The sequence below is a fragment of the Pan troglodytes genome, chromosome 22, assembly GCF_028858775.2.
Source record: "Pan troglodytes isolate AG18354 chromosome 22, NHGRI_mPanTro3-v2.0_pri, whole genome shotgun sequence".
NCBI lineage: Eukaryota > Metazoa > Chordata > Mammalia > Primates > Hominidae > Pan > Pan troglodytes.
In genome coordinates, this window is record NC_072420.2 from 26,153,875 (window position 1) to 26,169,996 (window position 16,122).

The window sequence follows — 16,122 nt, forward strand, 5'->3', positions numbered from 1 at the left end:
AGGATCACTTGAACCTGGGAGACTGGAGGTTGCAGTGAGCCAGGATTGCTCCACTGCACTCCAGCCTGGGTGACAGAGTGAGACTCTGTCTCAAAAAAAAAAAAAAAAAAAGTGAGAACTAACAATAAAATTCTAAGCCCCCAAGGATGGAATGAACCCCTCTCTTAGCCAATGGGACCCCAGGGAAATATTAAAAACTGAATTCCTAGCCATGATGGAATGGGAGTTCAAACATGCTTCATGATACCCTCCTTTTTGTGGTTTAGACATGAAAACTGACCAGCATTAACACTGAAACAGATCATAAGACTGATGGAACAGACTGTTTGTGGCAATAAGATACCAAATTATAAAGACCTAACACCATACCAGGCAAGGGTTAAGTCACACACCCCTACACTTAAAGAATAAATTCTGTTCTAACTGCCACCAGATTTCTTTTTCCATAGTGGCTAAACGAGCATCGGCCTCAAGATAAGCAATATTAAAAACAATTATAGCTCATCCACCACCAGATGCAGACTAACTCCCTGTTCCACAAGCCGTAACTATAGCTTTGATTGAACCAGAAGCTGATTTCAGTAACTTTCTTCTGATAAGAGGCCACTGACCATAGGATGGTTCTGGCCAGTTTACAGAGGCTGCATGCTAGAGTGCCTCGTGTTTTTGCTTCACTTTTTTGACCCAATTGTAATGCATTTAAAGGTTAAGTCTCCACTCCCAACGTGAAATGGGACACATGTAACATGCATGTTTATTCAATATGCATGCATCAGGACCTTCTTTGTAAATATTCATAGCTTCTCCTATAACTATTGAATATATATGTGTAGCCAACCTGTTGAGCGTAAAGCTCCTGCCCCAACCCCCCCTCCTCCTATGCAGTGCCTGTTAACAGTCTCTGCTGGAGGCTACACTTCCCAGCCTGGCAGGATGGCTACCCTGCAGTCTGTAACCCTTTATAAAAAATAAAGTCTCCTTTCCAAAGTACGTAGGCAATTGAAGTAGAATATAATAAGTGATATGAAGTATAGAGAAAATGATCACCTGTCTAGCTGGAGGATTGAGAGTAGGCTTCTAAGATAACATCCAAACTGACTCTTGAAGCATAAGAAACCCATTTTACCTGGGATTATCCAGTTGAAAAACCGAGGCAAGGGCAGCCAGGAAACTCCATGTACAAATTAGAGAAAACAAAGTTTAAGTCTCAGTTTCCTTATAAAAGTTAGGACCAGGATTTAAACTCAGCTTTGACTCCAAAGATTGTGTTTATTCTACTTCCACCAAAATTTAGAAAGGAAAATGGTAGTAGATGCATATACAACGGCCTCTCCATCCTTCACAGGTGTATCTAGAGCCAACTCTCACCACTGTGATTTTCCAGGACATGGTTTTCTTACCCTGTTGCTCCCATGAAGAACAAAATGCAGTTTGAACAAGTTGACAACAGTAACATAGAGAGTTCTGAAGTACTTTTTGGATGGCCAAAGCTCCCCTGATGGGAGTTGGCAGCAGAAATACTTTCTGGGTTAGACAATTACTGGTAGTAAAGATTTCCTGAAGGTTACACCTAACTCCAGTTACGCCATTACTTACACCGAATGTTGACCTACCCATGTATAATAGGCAGCAAATAAATATTTTTTAGTTAGTGACTGAGAGCTCTTTTCATAAAATATTATAGTTCTCATATTTTTAACAATTATTACTGATTGTTCTAATTTTAAATAGTTGTTTAAATTTCATAGAATAAAATATGTGTCGCCTTGCCAGAATAACGAATATGGTTTTATGATTCAGTGTTTAGCTAATGCAAAATACCTCCTCGAGACTCACCCCAAATGTTTCAGGAAGGAATCCAAACAATTTTTATTAGGAAATGACAACATGTAACTAGAATGTAAAATTAAGGAATTTACAATAAAGCAAGCTTCAGTGCAATCACTTATCTCAGCAGTTGATGGATTCTATTAGCAGAGTCGTTTTGGAACTGGTTTCCAGGTGGAGCATGATTAATCATTACTCCTGCAAGGCACTCATTCATCATTACCTAAGTAAATAAATATTTTTACATCTTTAATTTTAATACCTAAATCAACCAGAAAGAAATTAGTCTATTTACTTGGGGGTGAGAAAACTCTGTAGAAATGAAGGTCTGTGTTGATTGACTAGGAAGGAATCCAGTACCACATCAGCAGCATAGCCCAGGAATGGGAAGCAGAGATCACAGCTCTGACTCATGTTCGATATGAGGTGGCCCAGAGCTCCCAGTGTTTCTGAGGCTGACTCAGAACTCTGAGTAGGACTGTGGTGAGCCAACAGTCGCCATGGAAGATGAACGAGACAGATGGGTTTTGATGCGATGTGACCTCATGTGATGTGGTGTAGCTGGAAGGGCCTCCTGGCACAGTGCTGGGCCCAGACTTGGGGGTCAGGACCTGTCAGATGAATTAGCTTCTGAAAGAGTCAGCCATGCTGCCAGCAAATACTGTGGGTGGGCTTGGTATAGAGGATTGCCTGGTCAGTGGTTCTCAAACTCGAGCATGTCAGAATGAACTGGTCTGCTGGTTAAAAATGCAGATTTCAGACCAGGTGCAGTGGTTCACATCTGTACTCTCAGCACTTTGGGAGGCCGAGGCAGGTGGATCACTTGAGGCCAGGAGTTAGAGACCAGCCTGGGCAGCATAGTGAGACCCTGTCTGAACAAAAAAATTTAAAATAAATTAGCTGGGTATGGTGGTGCTTGCCTATAGTTCTAGCTACTTGGGAGACTGAGGCAGGAGGACCACTTGAACCTAGGAATAAGGCATTACAATGAGCCGTAATCACACTGCTGAACTGTAGCCTGGGTGAGAGTGAGAACATGTCTCAAAAAGAAATGAAGATTCTCTGGCCCAATCCCAGAAGTTCAGATTCAGTAAGACAGGGATGGAACTCACAAATCCGCATTTTTAAAACTTACAGTGTAGGTTTCTGACGAGAAAGCATAGTCTAGGAGGTAATGAAATAAATAAGATAAATATCTTAAATTCCACCTGGCAGGATGAACCATAATATATATAATCCAACAAATAAGGTTCCATGGCATAAGTACAAAGAAAGAAATTTGCCATTACCACCCTCTCACTCTGGCTACACTATAGGTAAGTGTAAGCGCCTCATATGTTGTTTCCAATTTTCAGAGGCTATTAAGAAATTACTAATAAGATCTTACATTGATATTTTAATTCAAAAATTTTCATTTACTTTAATATACCAGTTGAGTGCATAACAGGCAGTTCTATTGTAGTGGAAAAGGTATCATATCAGATACTAAAGGAAAAAAAACTGAATTCAAATCACAATTTCATTTCTGGCTAAATTTATCGTATTGATATGTGATAAAGCAACTCAATTTCTTTGACTTAAATCTTGGAATAATATTACCTGTGGAGAATGATCGTTATAAGAATTAAGTGAAAAGCGTATAAAAGCTCTGATGATCGTACCTGGCATATAGAGAAATCTCTGAAATTTTTTTGTCTAGATGGATGAATGAACAAACACACACTTGAGTGGATGAGAAACTTTTTTGAAATTAAGTGAATGATGAAAATATTGGCAAACATGACATGTTAGCTTTCAATTTAGTGGCAAACATGATGAATTCTTTAATTATTTTAATTACCAATTACTTCCTTGTCTCAGTGTATTTTTACCCACTAGAATCACAAGTGACATCATTCCTTATTTTTATCCTGCTTTGCTTTGATTTCTTACATAGCCTTGATGTAAATCATTTAAAAATCCCATTTAAACCACAGACCAGCAGAGCCTGGCAGCCTTTGGATTTAGTGCTGTTGAACCATAGAGGAAAACTAATTTGTTCCTTTGGTTTTCATTTTGTGCATCCTTCCCATCTTATTCACTACTTTTATTAATTTCTAGAGCATGGTCTGTGAGTAGCTCCACAGAAGTTCGCAATTACGTGGAGCTGTCTTCCATGTTAACTCTTCAAATGGCTTCATTTATAGGCACAGCTGTCTCATCTCGACTTCACTGGGAGAGAGGCAGAACTAGCATTTCCTGTCTCACAGCCCATTTATTTTCAGACACGTGTTGCAGCATACATTAAGTTCAATTTCTGTGGAGCTGTTATTGAGGTATAGAACCATGCACAGTTGGATGGCACCATTCCCTCCAAAAGGGACAAGAATGAATAATGCAGAAGAAATGGACAGACATAGGAAAAGGTACATTTTCCAATCAGTGACATCCAGCGCATGCTGTGGAAAAGAAGAGGCTGTGTGAATTAGAGGTGGATGGCACTTGTGTATTTATAAACAATTTCACACACATCATTTGATAGTCTATGCTATGACATAGGTATTATAATAGTCCTTATTTTAGAGATGAGAAAATGGAAGCACAACAGGGTTGTGTAAATTGCTCGAAGTCACACAGTTGGCAAACTGCATAGCAGAAATTGGAAATCACTTTTATCTAACATCAAATCTGAGATTTCTTCCAAAATGATCGTATTTCTCCATATTCAGATGTGACTCTAGGGTTAGCAGAATCCTTAGGTAGAAGGGAGAGGGAGGCATATCCAAGACAAATGCAGTTTTTCAAAGTCAACCTGCATAATCTGATTTAAACAAACCCCCCCCCCCCCGCCCATCACATTATGCTCAAAGGCATTCTGTGGGTCTTACCTTCTTAATTTATTGCTAGTCGGTAACCACAGGAGATTCACTTTTTCAGTTGCTCACTGTTACCTTCTTTCTTTTGTCACAGTCAACTGACACTACCAAAGCAGTCAGTATTGGGGGATCATTGGCTTTAGCCTTACTTGGTTGAATTCCTTTGTACCTGAAGGGTCTGAAATTCATTAGGTTGCAGCAATTGCTTTTTACAGAGGCATTGTTTCACACAATTGAAATTTTACTTAGTACATAATAGCACTTGCCTAAGTAAACTTTGAATAATCTCTAGTTCAAAGAATTCTACAGTTAAAATGCCCACACACATAACCCTCCCTCTTAAAATGGCTGGAATAGATTCATTATTATATTTTAGTGCATGCAAACAACAGTTAAATGCCAAAATAGAAACATGTTCACCCAAAGGATGACATGCCCTGCATTCTTGTGTAAATCTCAAAGGATCTTGTTTACCTTCTTTTTTTTGTGGTCTAGAAAGGTCCTTATATAAGTGAACTACAGACTTCTCTGTCCTCAGCTGAGACTCCTTTACTGAATGTTTGATTAAGCACCTTAAATACATTTTCCAGGTTCAAGAAACTGCTGAACTCACCAGGTATAATGAGCTCAAGCATTGTGGGATCAAGATGAAACCTCAAACACATGGGAAATGCAACTAATGCTGACATCTGTAGCAAAGGAAATTCCTCCTGCTCCCCGGCCCTCCTCCTCTTCCTCCTCCCCCTCCTCCTCCCCCTCTCCCACCCCTCCTCCTCTCCCCACCCCTCCTCCTCCTCCCACTCCTCCCCCTTCTCCTCCCCCTCCCTTCCTTCTCCTCCTCCCCCTCCCTTCCTCCTCCTCCTCCCCATCCTCTTCCTACTCCCCCTCCCCTCCCTTCCTTCTCCTCCTCCCCCTCCCTTCCTCCTCCTCCTCCCCATCCTCTTCCTACTCCCCCTCCCCTCCCCTCCTCGTCCTCCTGCTCCTCCTCCTCCCACTCCTTCTCCTCCCCCTCCCATTCCCCCTCCTCCTCCTCCTTCCCCTCCCCTTTCCCCTCCCCCTCCTCTCCTCACACTACTACCTATGCCCAGAGTGGAGGATGCATTTGGGGACCTCTCACTTCCAGCCTCTCTCCCCACCCACTTCTGCTCCTCACCCACCACTTCTTAACTCCTCCACAAGAAAGAAGTTGCTGGTTGTCAGAAATGGAGATGATCGTAGGCACATTATACTAAGTACCTTAAGGAGTATCCACGAGAGCTCTCTGCTTTTTCCCCCTCTGCTTTTCCCCCCTACTTTTAAGCAGACCCAGGCAAATCTGACTTTCCAGAATTCATTCTGTCTCTGTCAATCTCTTCCCTTTCTTTCCTTGTGAGCACGCAATCGAACACAGTAGTTCCCACTTACGTTCAAGGGGTACGTTCCAAACCCCTAAGCTTGAAACCACAGATAGCACAAACCTTGTATACGTGATGCTTTTTCCTGTACGTATATATCTACAAAAATGTTTATTTATAAATTAGGCACAATAAGAGTTTAACAACAATAACTAATAATCAATTATAACACCATGCCAGCCTCACTACTCTTGGCTTTGGGACCATTACGATGTAAAATAAGGGTTACTTGAACACAAGCACCGAAATATCCCAGCAGTTGATCTGGTAACCTAGAAGGCTACCAGGTGACTCACAGATGGGGAGCATGTTCAGCGTGGATCACCAGGAAAAAGGGGTGATGCCGGCCCCGGGCAAGGTGCGGTGAGATGGCACAAGATTTCATCACGCTACTCAGAGTGGCACACAATTTAAAACTTAGGAATTGTTTATTTCTGGAATTTTCCATTTAATATTTTTGGACACCCATTAACCATAGGTAACTGAAACCGCAGAAAGCAAAACTTCAGATTAGGAGCTCCTACTGTAGTATTAGATCCAGAAGAAAAGAAGTCCTTTCTTTGACTTAGCTAATGAGCCTGTATTGAGAGCGAGTAATAAATTCACTTTCTTCTCCTTTTCTCACCTCTAATCCTTGAGTTACCTATTTAATACAACACCCGTCAGGGAGAAATTCTAAGTGGCAAAGTTGTTTCCACTCATTCCTGAGACTTCAGTTAGTACCTTTAAAATATACGCAAACCTTCCAATCTTCAGTATAATTACCATACTTGATTCTATTCAATCAATCAATCAATCACTGGGCCAACTGCTAATTGTAAAACCCCAAAATGAAGGAAAATGAATATATCATGGGAGTTCACTAAGAGATATTGAAGGCAAATTCACATGCATCCTGTGAATGGCCTTTTAATTTCAATATTTCCACATTCCTTTTATTGAGTGGGTATTACCTATGTCATCACTTCTTCAATAATTTTTTTAATTTTCATTCATATTTTTTATTTTTATTTTTTATTTTGGGGGTACATGTGATAATTTAATACATTCATATAATTTGTAAAAATCAAATAGTGTAATTGGGATATCTATCATGTTAAGTATTTCTCTTTTCTTTATGCTAGAAACATTCATTCTCTTCTAGTTATTTTGAAACCTACGGTAGATTATTGTAATCTGTAGTCACCCTACTGACCTATCAAATGCTAGATCTTATGTTTTAATCAGACTGTATATTTGTATTCATTTAAAAAACCTCTCTTCATCTCCCCATTTCCCCTACCCTTCCTTCCTGACCTCTGATAACCATAAATGTCATATATGGCCTTTATTATTTTGAGGTATGTTCCTTCTATATCCAGTTTGTTGGGAGTTTTTATCATAAAGGAATTTTGAATTTTATTGAATGCATTTTCAGCATCGAGATGATTATATGGTTTCGTTCTTGATTCTGTGAGTGTGATGTCTCACATTTATTGATTTGCATATGTTGAACCGTCCTTGCACCCTGAAATTAATTCCACCTGACCATGGTGAATGATCTTTTTAACATGCTATTGAATTCAGTCTGCTAGTATTTTGTTGATGATGTTTATATCTATGTTCACCAGTGCCACTGGCCAGCAGTTTCCTTTTTTGTTTTTCTTTGTCTGGTTTTGGTATGAGGGGAATGCTGACCTCATAGAATGAGTTTGGAAGTATTTCTTCCTCTTCCTTTTTTTGAAGAATTTGAGTAGAATTGGTATTAGTCCTTCTTTAAATATTTTGTAAATTTTAGGAGTGAAGCCCTCAGGTCCTGGACTTTTCCTTGAGGGGAGACTTTTTATTACAGCTTCAATCTTGTTACTCATTGTTGGTTTGTTTAAGTTTTCTATTTCTTCATGGTTCAATCTTGGTAAGAGGTATGTGTACAGGAATTATTTATTTCCTCTAGGTTTTACAATTTATTGGTGTATAGTTGTTCATAATATTCCTCTAATGATTCTTTGTGTTTATATCATCTCATTTATAATGTCTCCTTTATCATTTCTGATTTGAATTCTTTGAGTGTTCACTCTTTTTTTCCTTAGTCTAGCTAAAGGTATGTCAATTTTGTTTATCTTTCTAAAGAATCAACTTTTCATTTCACTGATCTTGTTTATTTTTTCTCAATTTTATTTATTTATGTTCTAATCTTTATCAGTTCTTTCCTTCTACTAATTTGGGGTTTGGTTTATTCTTACTCTTCTAGTTCCTTGACATGAATTATTGGCTTGTTTATTTGAAGTCTTTCTACTTTTTTGATATTGGTGTTTATTGATTTAAGCTCTTCTTTTAGTACTGCTTTTGTCATATCTCATAGGTTTTGGTATGTTGTATTTTCATTTTTGTTTGTTTAGAGAAATTTTTTAAATTTTCTTCTTAATTTATTGGCTTGGTCATTCATAAGCATGTTGTTTAACTTCCATATGTCTGTATGTTTTCTGAGGTTCTTCTTGTTAATGATTTCTTGATTAGCTCAATTGTGGATAGATAAGATACTTGATAGATTAAGATACTTGATAAGATTTCTGCCTTTTTTAATTTGTTGGGACTTGTTTTGTGGCCTAAGATATGGTATATTCTGGTGAATGTTTCATGTGCTGATGAAAACAATGTGTATTCTGCAGCAGATGGGTGAAATGTTTTATAAATGTCAGGCCCCTTTGGTCTAGTGTGTAGTTTAACTCCATATGTTCTTGTTGATTTTCTGTCTAGATAATTCTGTCCATTACTGAGAGTGGAGTGTTCAAATTTTCTACTATTATTGTATTGTAATCTATCACTCGCTTTAGATTTATTAACATTTGCTTTACATACTTAGGAACTCCAATATTGGGTACATAGATATTTATAATTGTTATATCCTTTTGCTTAACTGACACCTTTATCATTACATAGTGACCTTCTTTGTCTCTTTTTACAGTCTTTAACTGTGGTCTATTTTATCCAATATAAGTACAGCTACTTGCTTTTTTGGTTTCCAGTTACATAATATCTTTTTCTATCCCTTTACTTTCAATCTATGTGTGTCTTCATAGGTGTGGTGAGTTTCTTGTAGGCAACATATACGTGGGCCTTGTTTCCTTATTATTCAGCCACTCTATGCCTTTTAATTTGGGAATTGAGTCCATTGACATTCAGTGTTATTTTTTGTAAACAAAGACTTACTATTGCCATTTCTTGCTTTTTTTCTGTTTGTTTTGAGATTTCTCTCTCTCTTTCCGTGTTTCATAATGTCTTCCTTTGTGGTTAAGTGATTTCCTTTTCCTCTGGTAGTATGCTTTATTTTGTTGCCTTTTTTTTTCAGTGAATCTACTATAGGTTTCTGCATTATGGTTACCATGAGGCTTGCCAATAACATCTTATAGATATAACAAGTTATTTTTAAAAGATGACAACTTAAATCATAAAGAAAAGAATGGAAAAAAGAAAAATAAAAAAATTGTGCATTTTTTAAACTCAATCCTCCCATATTTTTAGTTTTGTTGGCTTTATTTGCCTACCTTTATGTTACCTACCTTTTAACAGGTTGCCATAGCTATTATTGTTTTTGACAGATTTGTCTTTTGGGCTTCATACTAAAGTTATGAGTGAATTGCACACCACAATTACAATATTTGATGATCCTGGGTTTGTCTGTGGACTAGTTTAACCAGTGGGTTTTATACTTTTTGAAAAGTTTTCTTCTGCACATTAGTGTATTTTTCTTTCAGATCAAAGAACACATTTTACCATTTCTTGTAAGATGGGTATGCTGGTGACACATTCTCTCAGCTTTTGTTTGTCTGGGAAAGACTTTATCTCTCCTTTATAGTTGAAGGATAGTTTTGTGGATACAGTATTCTTGGGTGACAGGATGTTTTTCTTTCAGCACTTTGAAAATGTTTTTCTATTAACATTCTTCACAGAACTAGAAAAAATTACTTTAAAATTCATATGGAACAAAAAAAAAATAACCTGAATAGCCAAGGCAATCCTAAGCAAGAAGAACAAAGCTAGAGGTATCACATTACCCAATTCAAACTATACCACAGGGCTACAGTAACCAAAACAGCATGGTACTGGTACAAAAACAGACACATGGATGAATGAAACATAATAGAGAGCCCAGAAATAGGGATACATACCTATGGCCATCTGATCTTTGACAAAGCTGACAAAAAGAAGGCAATGGGGAAAAGACTCCTTATTCAATAAATAATTCTGGGATAACTGGCTAGCCATATACAGAAGATTGAAACCAGACCCCTTCCTTATACCATATACAAAAATCAACTAAAGATAAATTAAAGACTTAAGTTAAAACCCAAAACTATATGAACCCTGGAAGACAACCTAGACAATACCGTTCTGGACATAGGAATGAGCAAAGATTTTATGACAAAGGTGCAAAAAGTAATTGCAACAAAAGCAAAAATTGACAAATGGGACCTAATTAAACTTCAGAGCTTCTGCACAGCAAAAGAAACTATCAACAGAGTAAACATACAACCTACAGAATGGGAGAAAATTTTTGCAAACTATACATTTGACAAAGGTCTAGTATCCAGCATCTATAAGAAACTTAAACACATTTACAAGAGAAAAACAACCCTATTAAAAAGTCGGCAAAGGACAGGAACAGACACTTTTCAATAGAAGACATATATGCAGCCAACAAGCATATGAAGAAAATCTCACTATCCCTGATCATTAAAGAAATATAAATCAAAACCACAATGAGATATCACCTCACACCAGTCAGAATGGCTATTATTAAAAAGTCAAAAAACTATAGATGCTGTCAAGGATGTGGACAAAAAGGAACACTTATACACTATTGGTAGGAGTGTAAATTAGTTCAACTATTGTGGAAAGCAGTATGGTGATTCCTCAAAGAACTAAAAGCAGAACCACCATTGGACGCAGCAATTCCATTACTGGGTTTATACCCAGAAGCATATACATCATTCTACCATAAAGACACATACATGTGAATGTTCATTGCCGCACTATTCACAATAGCAAAGATGTGGAATCAACCTAAATGCCCAACCACAACAGTTTGGATAAAGAAAATGTGGTACATATACACCACAGAATACTATGCAGCCGTAAAAAAGAATGAGTTAATGTCTTTTGTGTGAACACTGAAGGAGCTGGAGGCTATTATCCTAGGCAAACTAATGCAGAAACAGGAAACCAAATACTCCATGTTCTCACTTGTAAGTGGGAGCTAAATGATGAGAACTCATGAACACAAAGAAGGGAATAACAGACACCAGGGTCTACTTGAGGATGGAGGGCGGGAGAAGGGAGAGGAGCAGAAAAGAAGACTACTGGGCACTGGGCTTAGTACCCGGGTGATGAAATAATCCGCACAACAAACCCTTGTGACATGAGTTTACCTATGTAACAAACCTTCAGATGTACCCCAAAACCTAAAATAAAAGTTATTTAAAAAATATTGTTCCACTCCCTCACAGCCTGTATGATTTTCACTGACAGGTTTGTTAGGCAAATTGGAGCTCCTTTATACGTTATTTGCTTCTCTGCTTTCAGGATTCTCTCTATCCTTGACATTTGAAAGTTTGATCATAATATGACTTTTGGTAGTCTTATTTAGGTCAGACACCTATTTGGTGTTCTCTGACCTTCCTGTACTTAGATATTTTCCTCTTTATTTAGTTTTGGAGGGTTTTCTGTTATTGTGTATTTAAATAAGTTTTCCACTCTGCTCTTGCTCAACTCCCTCTTGAACACCAATAATTCTTAGGTTTAGTCTTTTAAGTTAAATTTCGATTTCTTTTTGGTGATTATTTCTTTATATCCTTTTTCTTTTTTCTCGTCTGTGTATTTTCAAATAGCCTATCTTTGAACTCACTGATTCTTTCCTCTGCTTAAGCCATTCTGCTGCTTCTAACGAATTTTTGATTCAGCAAATGTATTTCCCAGTTCCAAGATTTCTGTCTGTTTGTTTTTATTAGTTCAATCTCTTTATTAAGTCTCTCTGGTAAATTTCTGAATTGTTTTTCTGTGTTATCCTGGAGATCACTGAGTTTCTCTAAAACTGCTATTTTGAATTCTTGGTCAGAGTGATCACATATCAGCATCTAGTTAGAGTCAGTTGCTGGATCCTGGCTTTGTTCCTTTGGAGAAATGATGGTTCCCTATTTGCTATTGTTTCTTGTGGATATATGTCTATGCCTTTGCATTGAAGGATTTATTATTTATTCTAGTCTTTTTGTCTAAGTTGTTCGGGTTTTTATTGGATATGTTTGCTTAGAGATGCTTTGTAATTTCTCTGTTGATTTTCTTTTTCCTCTGCTTGGTCACTGCTTCTTTTCAGTACTAGATGGTGTCTTACACCCAAGTCTCCCTTGATTCTAGGAAACAATCAGAGTGCTGCCATCTCAAATGAGAGAGGTCACAAAGGAGATACTTAATAGTATTAGAAGGGTGCCTGTGCCTAAAGATTCACGCCCAGTGACCTGTGGAACAAACCTTTTACAGTTTGATGCTGCTGAACAGCCACTCTGATTTGCCATCTCTTTGACCAAGTTGCAGAGCAGAGCTTCCTGGGCTAAGAACAGTAGTCCAGCCTCTCCTCTTTGTCTCTAACTGTCTTCGAGGATATTTCTCCCTTCAGGTACTCCCAATGCTTCCTGTGGGTTGAGGCAGGGACAGTTACCCTGCCAAAGAACCCAGGATTATGGAGAAGCTTATTATCACCTTGATCTCACTTTTTCCAGTATAGAAACTGTGAGTTGGGAAAATTTTCCACATGCTTGGTGTTGGGCAGATGGGAGGATGGATGTCATGAATATGAAGGTCCAATTCTCTTACTGTTTTCTTAGAGTTTTTTCACTTCTCTGTGGCCCCAGGAACATCTCAGCCTCATATTTGAGTTCTGAGATATTGCTGGTGATAATCTTCGTACTGCATATTTGTTTTTGGTATTCTATGGGGAAAAGTAAGGCCAGTTTGCTTCTATGTTGCCATTTTGGAACCAGAAGTCTCCTCCAAAGATTGTTTTTTTCATCAAAATTAGCTCATATGATGGTTCTGCTGTGTCTTAACCTGTGATCCCTAAAAAAAGATCCTGAGACAAAGTCTTAGGTGGAGCACTCTATTTGGGAAGTGATTATCCTAGAGAGCAGGAATGAAAGAAAGTAGAACAAGGTACGAGACAAATTCAATATGAGAATGATTTTTCAAATTGGTGATTGGGTTTTGATCTCCTGGACTCTTTGAAGGACTCTTATGGAATATATCTCAAAACTATCTGCCTGGGGAAAGAAAGAAGAAGCCATTTATCAATTGGTTTTTATCCTTCACACGGCATTATCTCCTCCAGTGCTCAGATTGCACACTCATGAGAGGTGAGCAAGCTTCCAAGAACATCCAATGCCGATGCTCCAGAAAAGCCTATAACAAAAGTCAGAGGTTCATGGTAAGGTACCAGGTGAAAACTCCATCAGATGGTATCTGTACAGAGCTAGTCAAATCCTGCATAGACCTGGTTGTCACAGAAGTATATGGAATAAAAGGTGGTACTGTGTCCAATACAGTCCTCCTCTAGTATTACACAGTCTGTGGCATGCCTTCTCTCTTGCTCTTTTTTTAATATCTTAGCATTTAATATCTGCAAAAAAAGTGAATTATTTGATAAACACCCTAAAACATGTTAATCATATTTAGATTTAAAAATGTGGCATCAGTGTGAAATAGTGCATTCAGCCCTCTGTATGAGGAGACAAACAGTGATGCCTGCCCAAGAATGCAGAGAGCAGAGACACAGCTGCACTCTCTCAGCATGCTCCGCAACCTTCAGGAAGAAAGATTCCAATCACAGCATATTATTTAAAAGTATTCTAACATAATATTTAGACATATCACATGCAAGCCTTTTCCCCCTTTAAACTATTCTCTAAATTTGGCCAAACAAAGTATTTGATACAAAAATCCTGGCAAAGTGCAGGGGTCCCTGCGGGACTGTGTGGCAAACCCTCTGACATTCTTTTGCCTTGGCAGATAAGTCAAAACAAGGACAATCTAAAAAGAGGCCATTCCCTCCCCCAATTAGCAATTCAAGGGTTAGAACTGAAATAGAGCAAAGGAAACAGACACATACATACTCAAACACGCCCTACCCCAGCAACTCTCATAGCTGACAATGGCTGGATTTCATAACAAGCAATGATTTAATGATAACTTTGCTATTTTTTAAAAAATCAAGTAGAATACTCAAGCGTGGATATTTCCCTTCAATATAAGACAAAAAGCAGCAGTCTGGCATGGCTTCTCTTAAGTCCCAAGTGTTACAGAGGCCTCTTCAATCTCCAACCAACCCCGGTGTCTACAACAGCATAGTATAAAGGAATGATGGACCAGTCCCTGCTGCTGTCATCAACCTGAGGCCATAACTAATATCCACCATCAATCTTCTTCATCATCTATTTTCAGTTTGCCTTGACCAGTATTTTGGCAGCTCGAGGCTTTTCTGGTTGGATAACCTAGACCTTCATCCTTGAGAAACCTTAGTTTTTATTTGTCTTGTCTTGGTTGGGCAAAGGTTGCTCAATTTCTCATTTATAGTTGTCAATGAACATGGAGGCATCGAAAGATAACCCAGTGAATTTCCAAATTCCAGAGCTACTCCTACCAGATACCATGATGCAACATCAGTCCTCATGCAATAATCAGACTCAATTATCCTACCAATATAGAACACCCCCTTTTTGCCTACTGATCCTCTGATTTGGGGATTCAAGAGTGACCAGGGGTAGAGTAGCTTCATTCACTGGAACTCTTACTGTGTCCTCCCATAGGTGTGTTATACCCGTGAGAAACCAGACATTTTATTCTGGAAGATCCTAAGGCTGTGAAGATGAATATTCTCCCAAAGTGTATCGCTGGAAGTGATAGTGAAAAAGGCCAATCCCACTTCCATCCCTTGGTTCCCAGACCCCAGTTTTCTAGCCATGAGCAAAACAAAAGCAGCATATATTGGCCATTTTTCTCTGAAATCAGAACCTAAGACAAAAGCTCATATTCCATGCCCAAAATGTTTTCATCAACACAAACTGAAACTGTACCCGTTAAACCATAACTCTCATTACCCCTCTCCGAAGCCCTTCGTAGACTATTCTACTTCCTAGCTCTATGAATTTGACTTCTAAGTGCTTCATAGAAGTATAATCATACATTTTTTTCTGACTTCTATTCAACATAATATTAGAAGTTCTAAAAAAGGAAATAAAATTGGAAATGAAGAATTAAATTTATCTCTGTTCACAGATGATAGGATTATATATTTAGAAAACCCTGAAAAATCCACACAAAAAACTGTTGAGTAGTGATAATTACATAATAATGTGAGTGTACTTAATGCCATTGAATTGTACACTTAAAAATGGTTAGAATAGTAGATTTTACATGATGTCTATTTTACCACTACTTAAAAAGAAAACCAAACTGGTTTTGGTTTTTCTTAAGAATTGAGAAAAATGCCAGCCCAGTAGTCATTAGCCAACGTCAGAGGCTGTATGTAAAGAGTACACGTGGCCTAGCAGCTCTGTTTGAGGATGTAACACCTGATAAACTAATGACTACGTGAGTGCAGGCAAGGGAAGGAACGTTTTAACTCCAGGAGTCAGGAAACTCATCATGAAGGTATCATATGCTCGAGACCTTGAGGACAGAAGGGATTTCCACAGTGGAAGGAGATTACTCCAGGCTTTCCAACTGCAGATGCAAAGACATTGTCTCTTCCACCTTGAGAATATTGAAATCTTCTTTATTTGATTATCTTTTGGACCTACTCTGAATAGCTGCTAAGGTAATTTTCATTCTTTTTTTTTTTTTTTTTTTTTTGAGACAGAGTCTCGCTCTGTCGCCCAGGCTGGAGTGCAGTCACTGCAACATAAGCCTCCCGGATTCATGCCATTCTCCTGCCTCAGCCTCCTGAGTAGCTGGGACTACAGGCGCCCACCACCATGCCCGGCTGATTTTTTGTATTTTTTAGTAGAGATGGGGTTTCACCG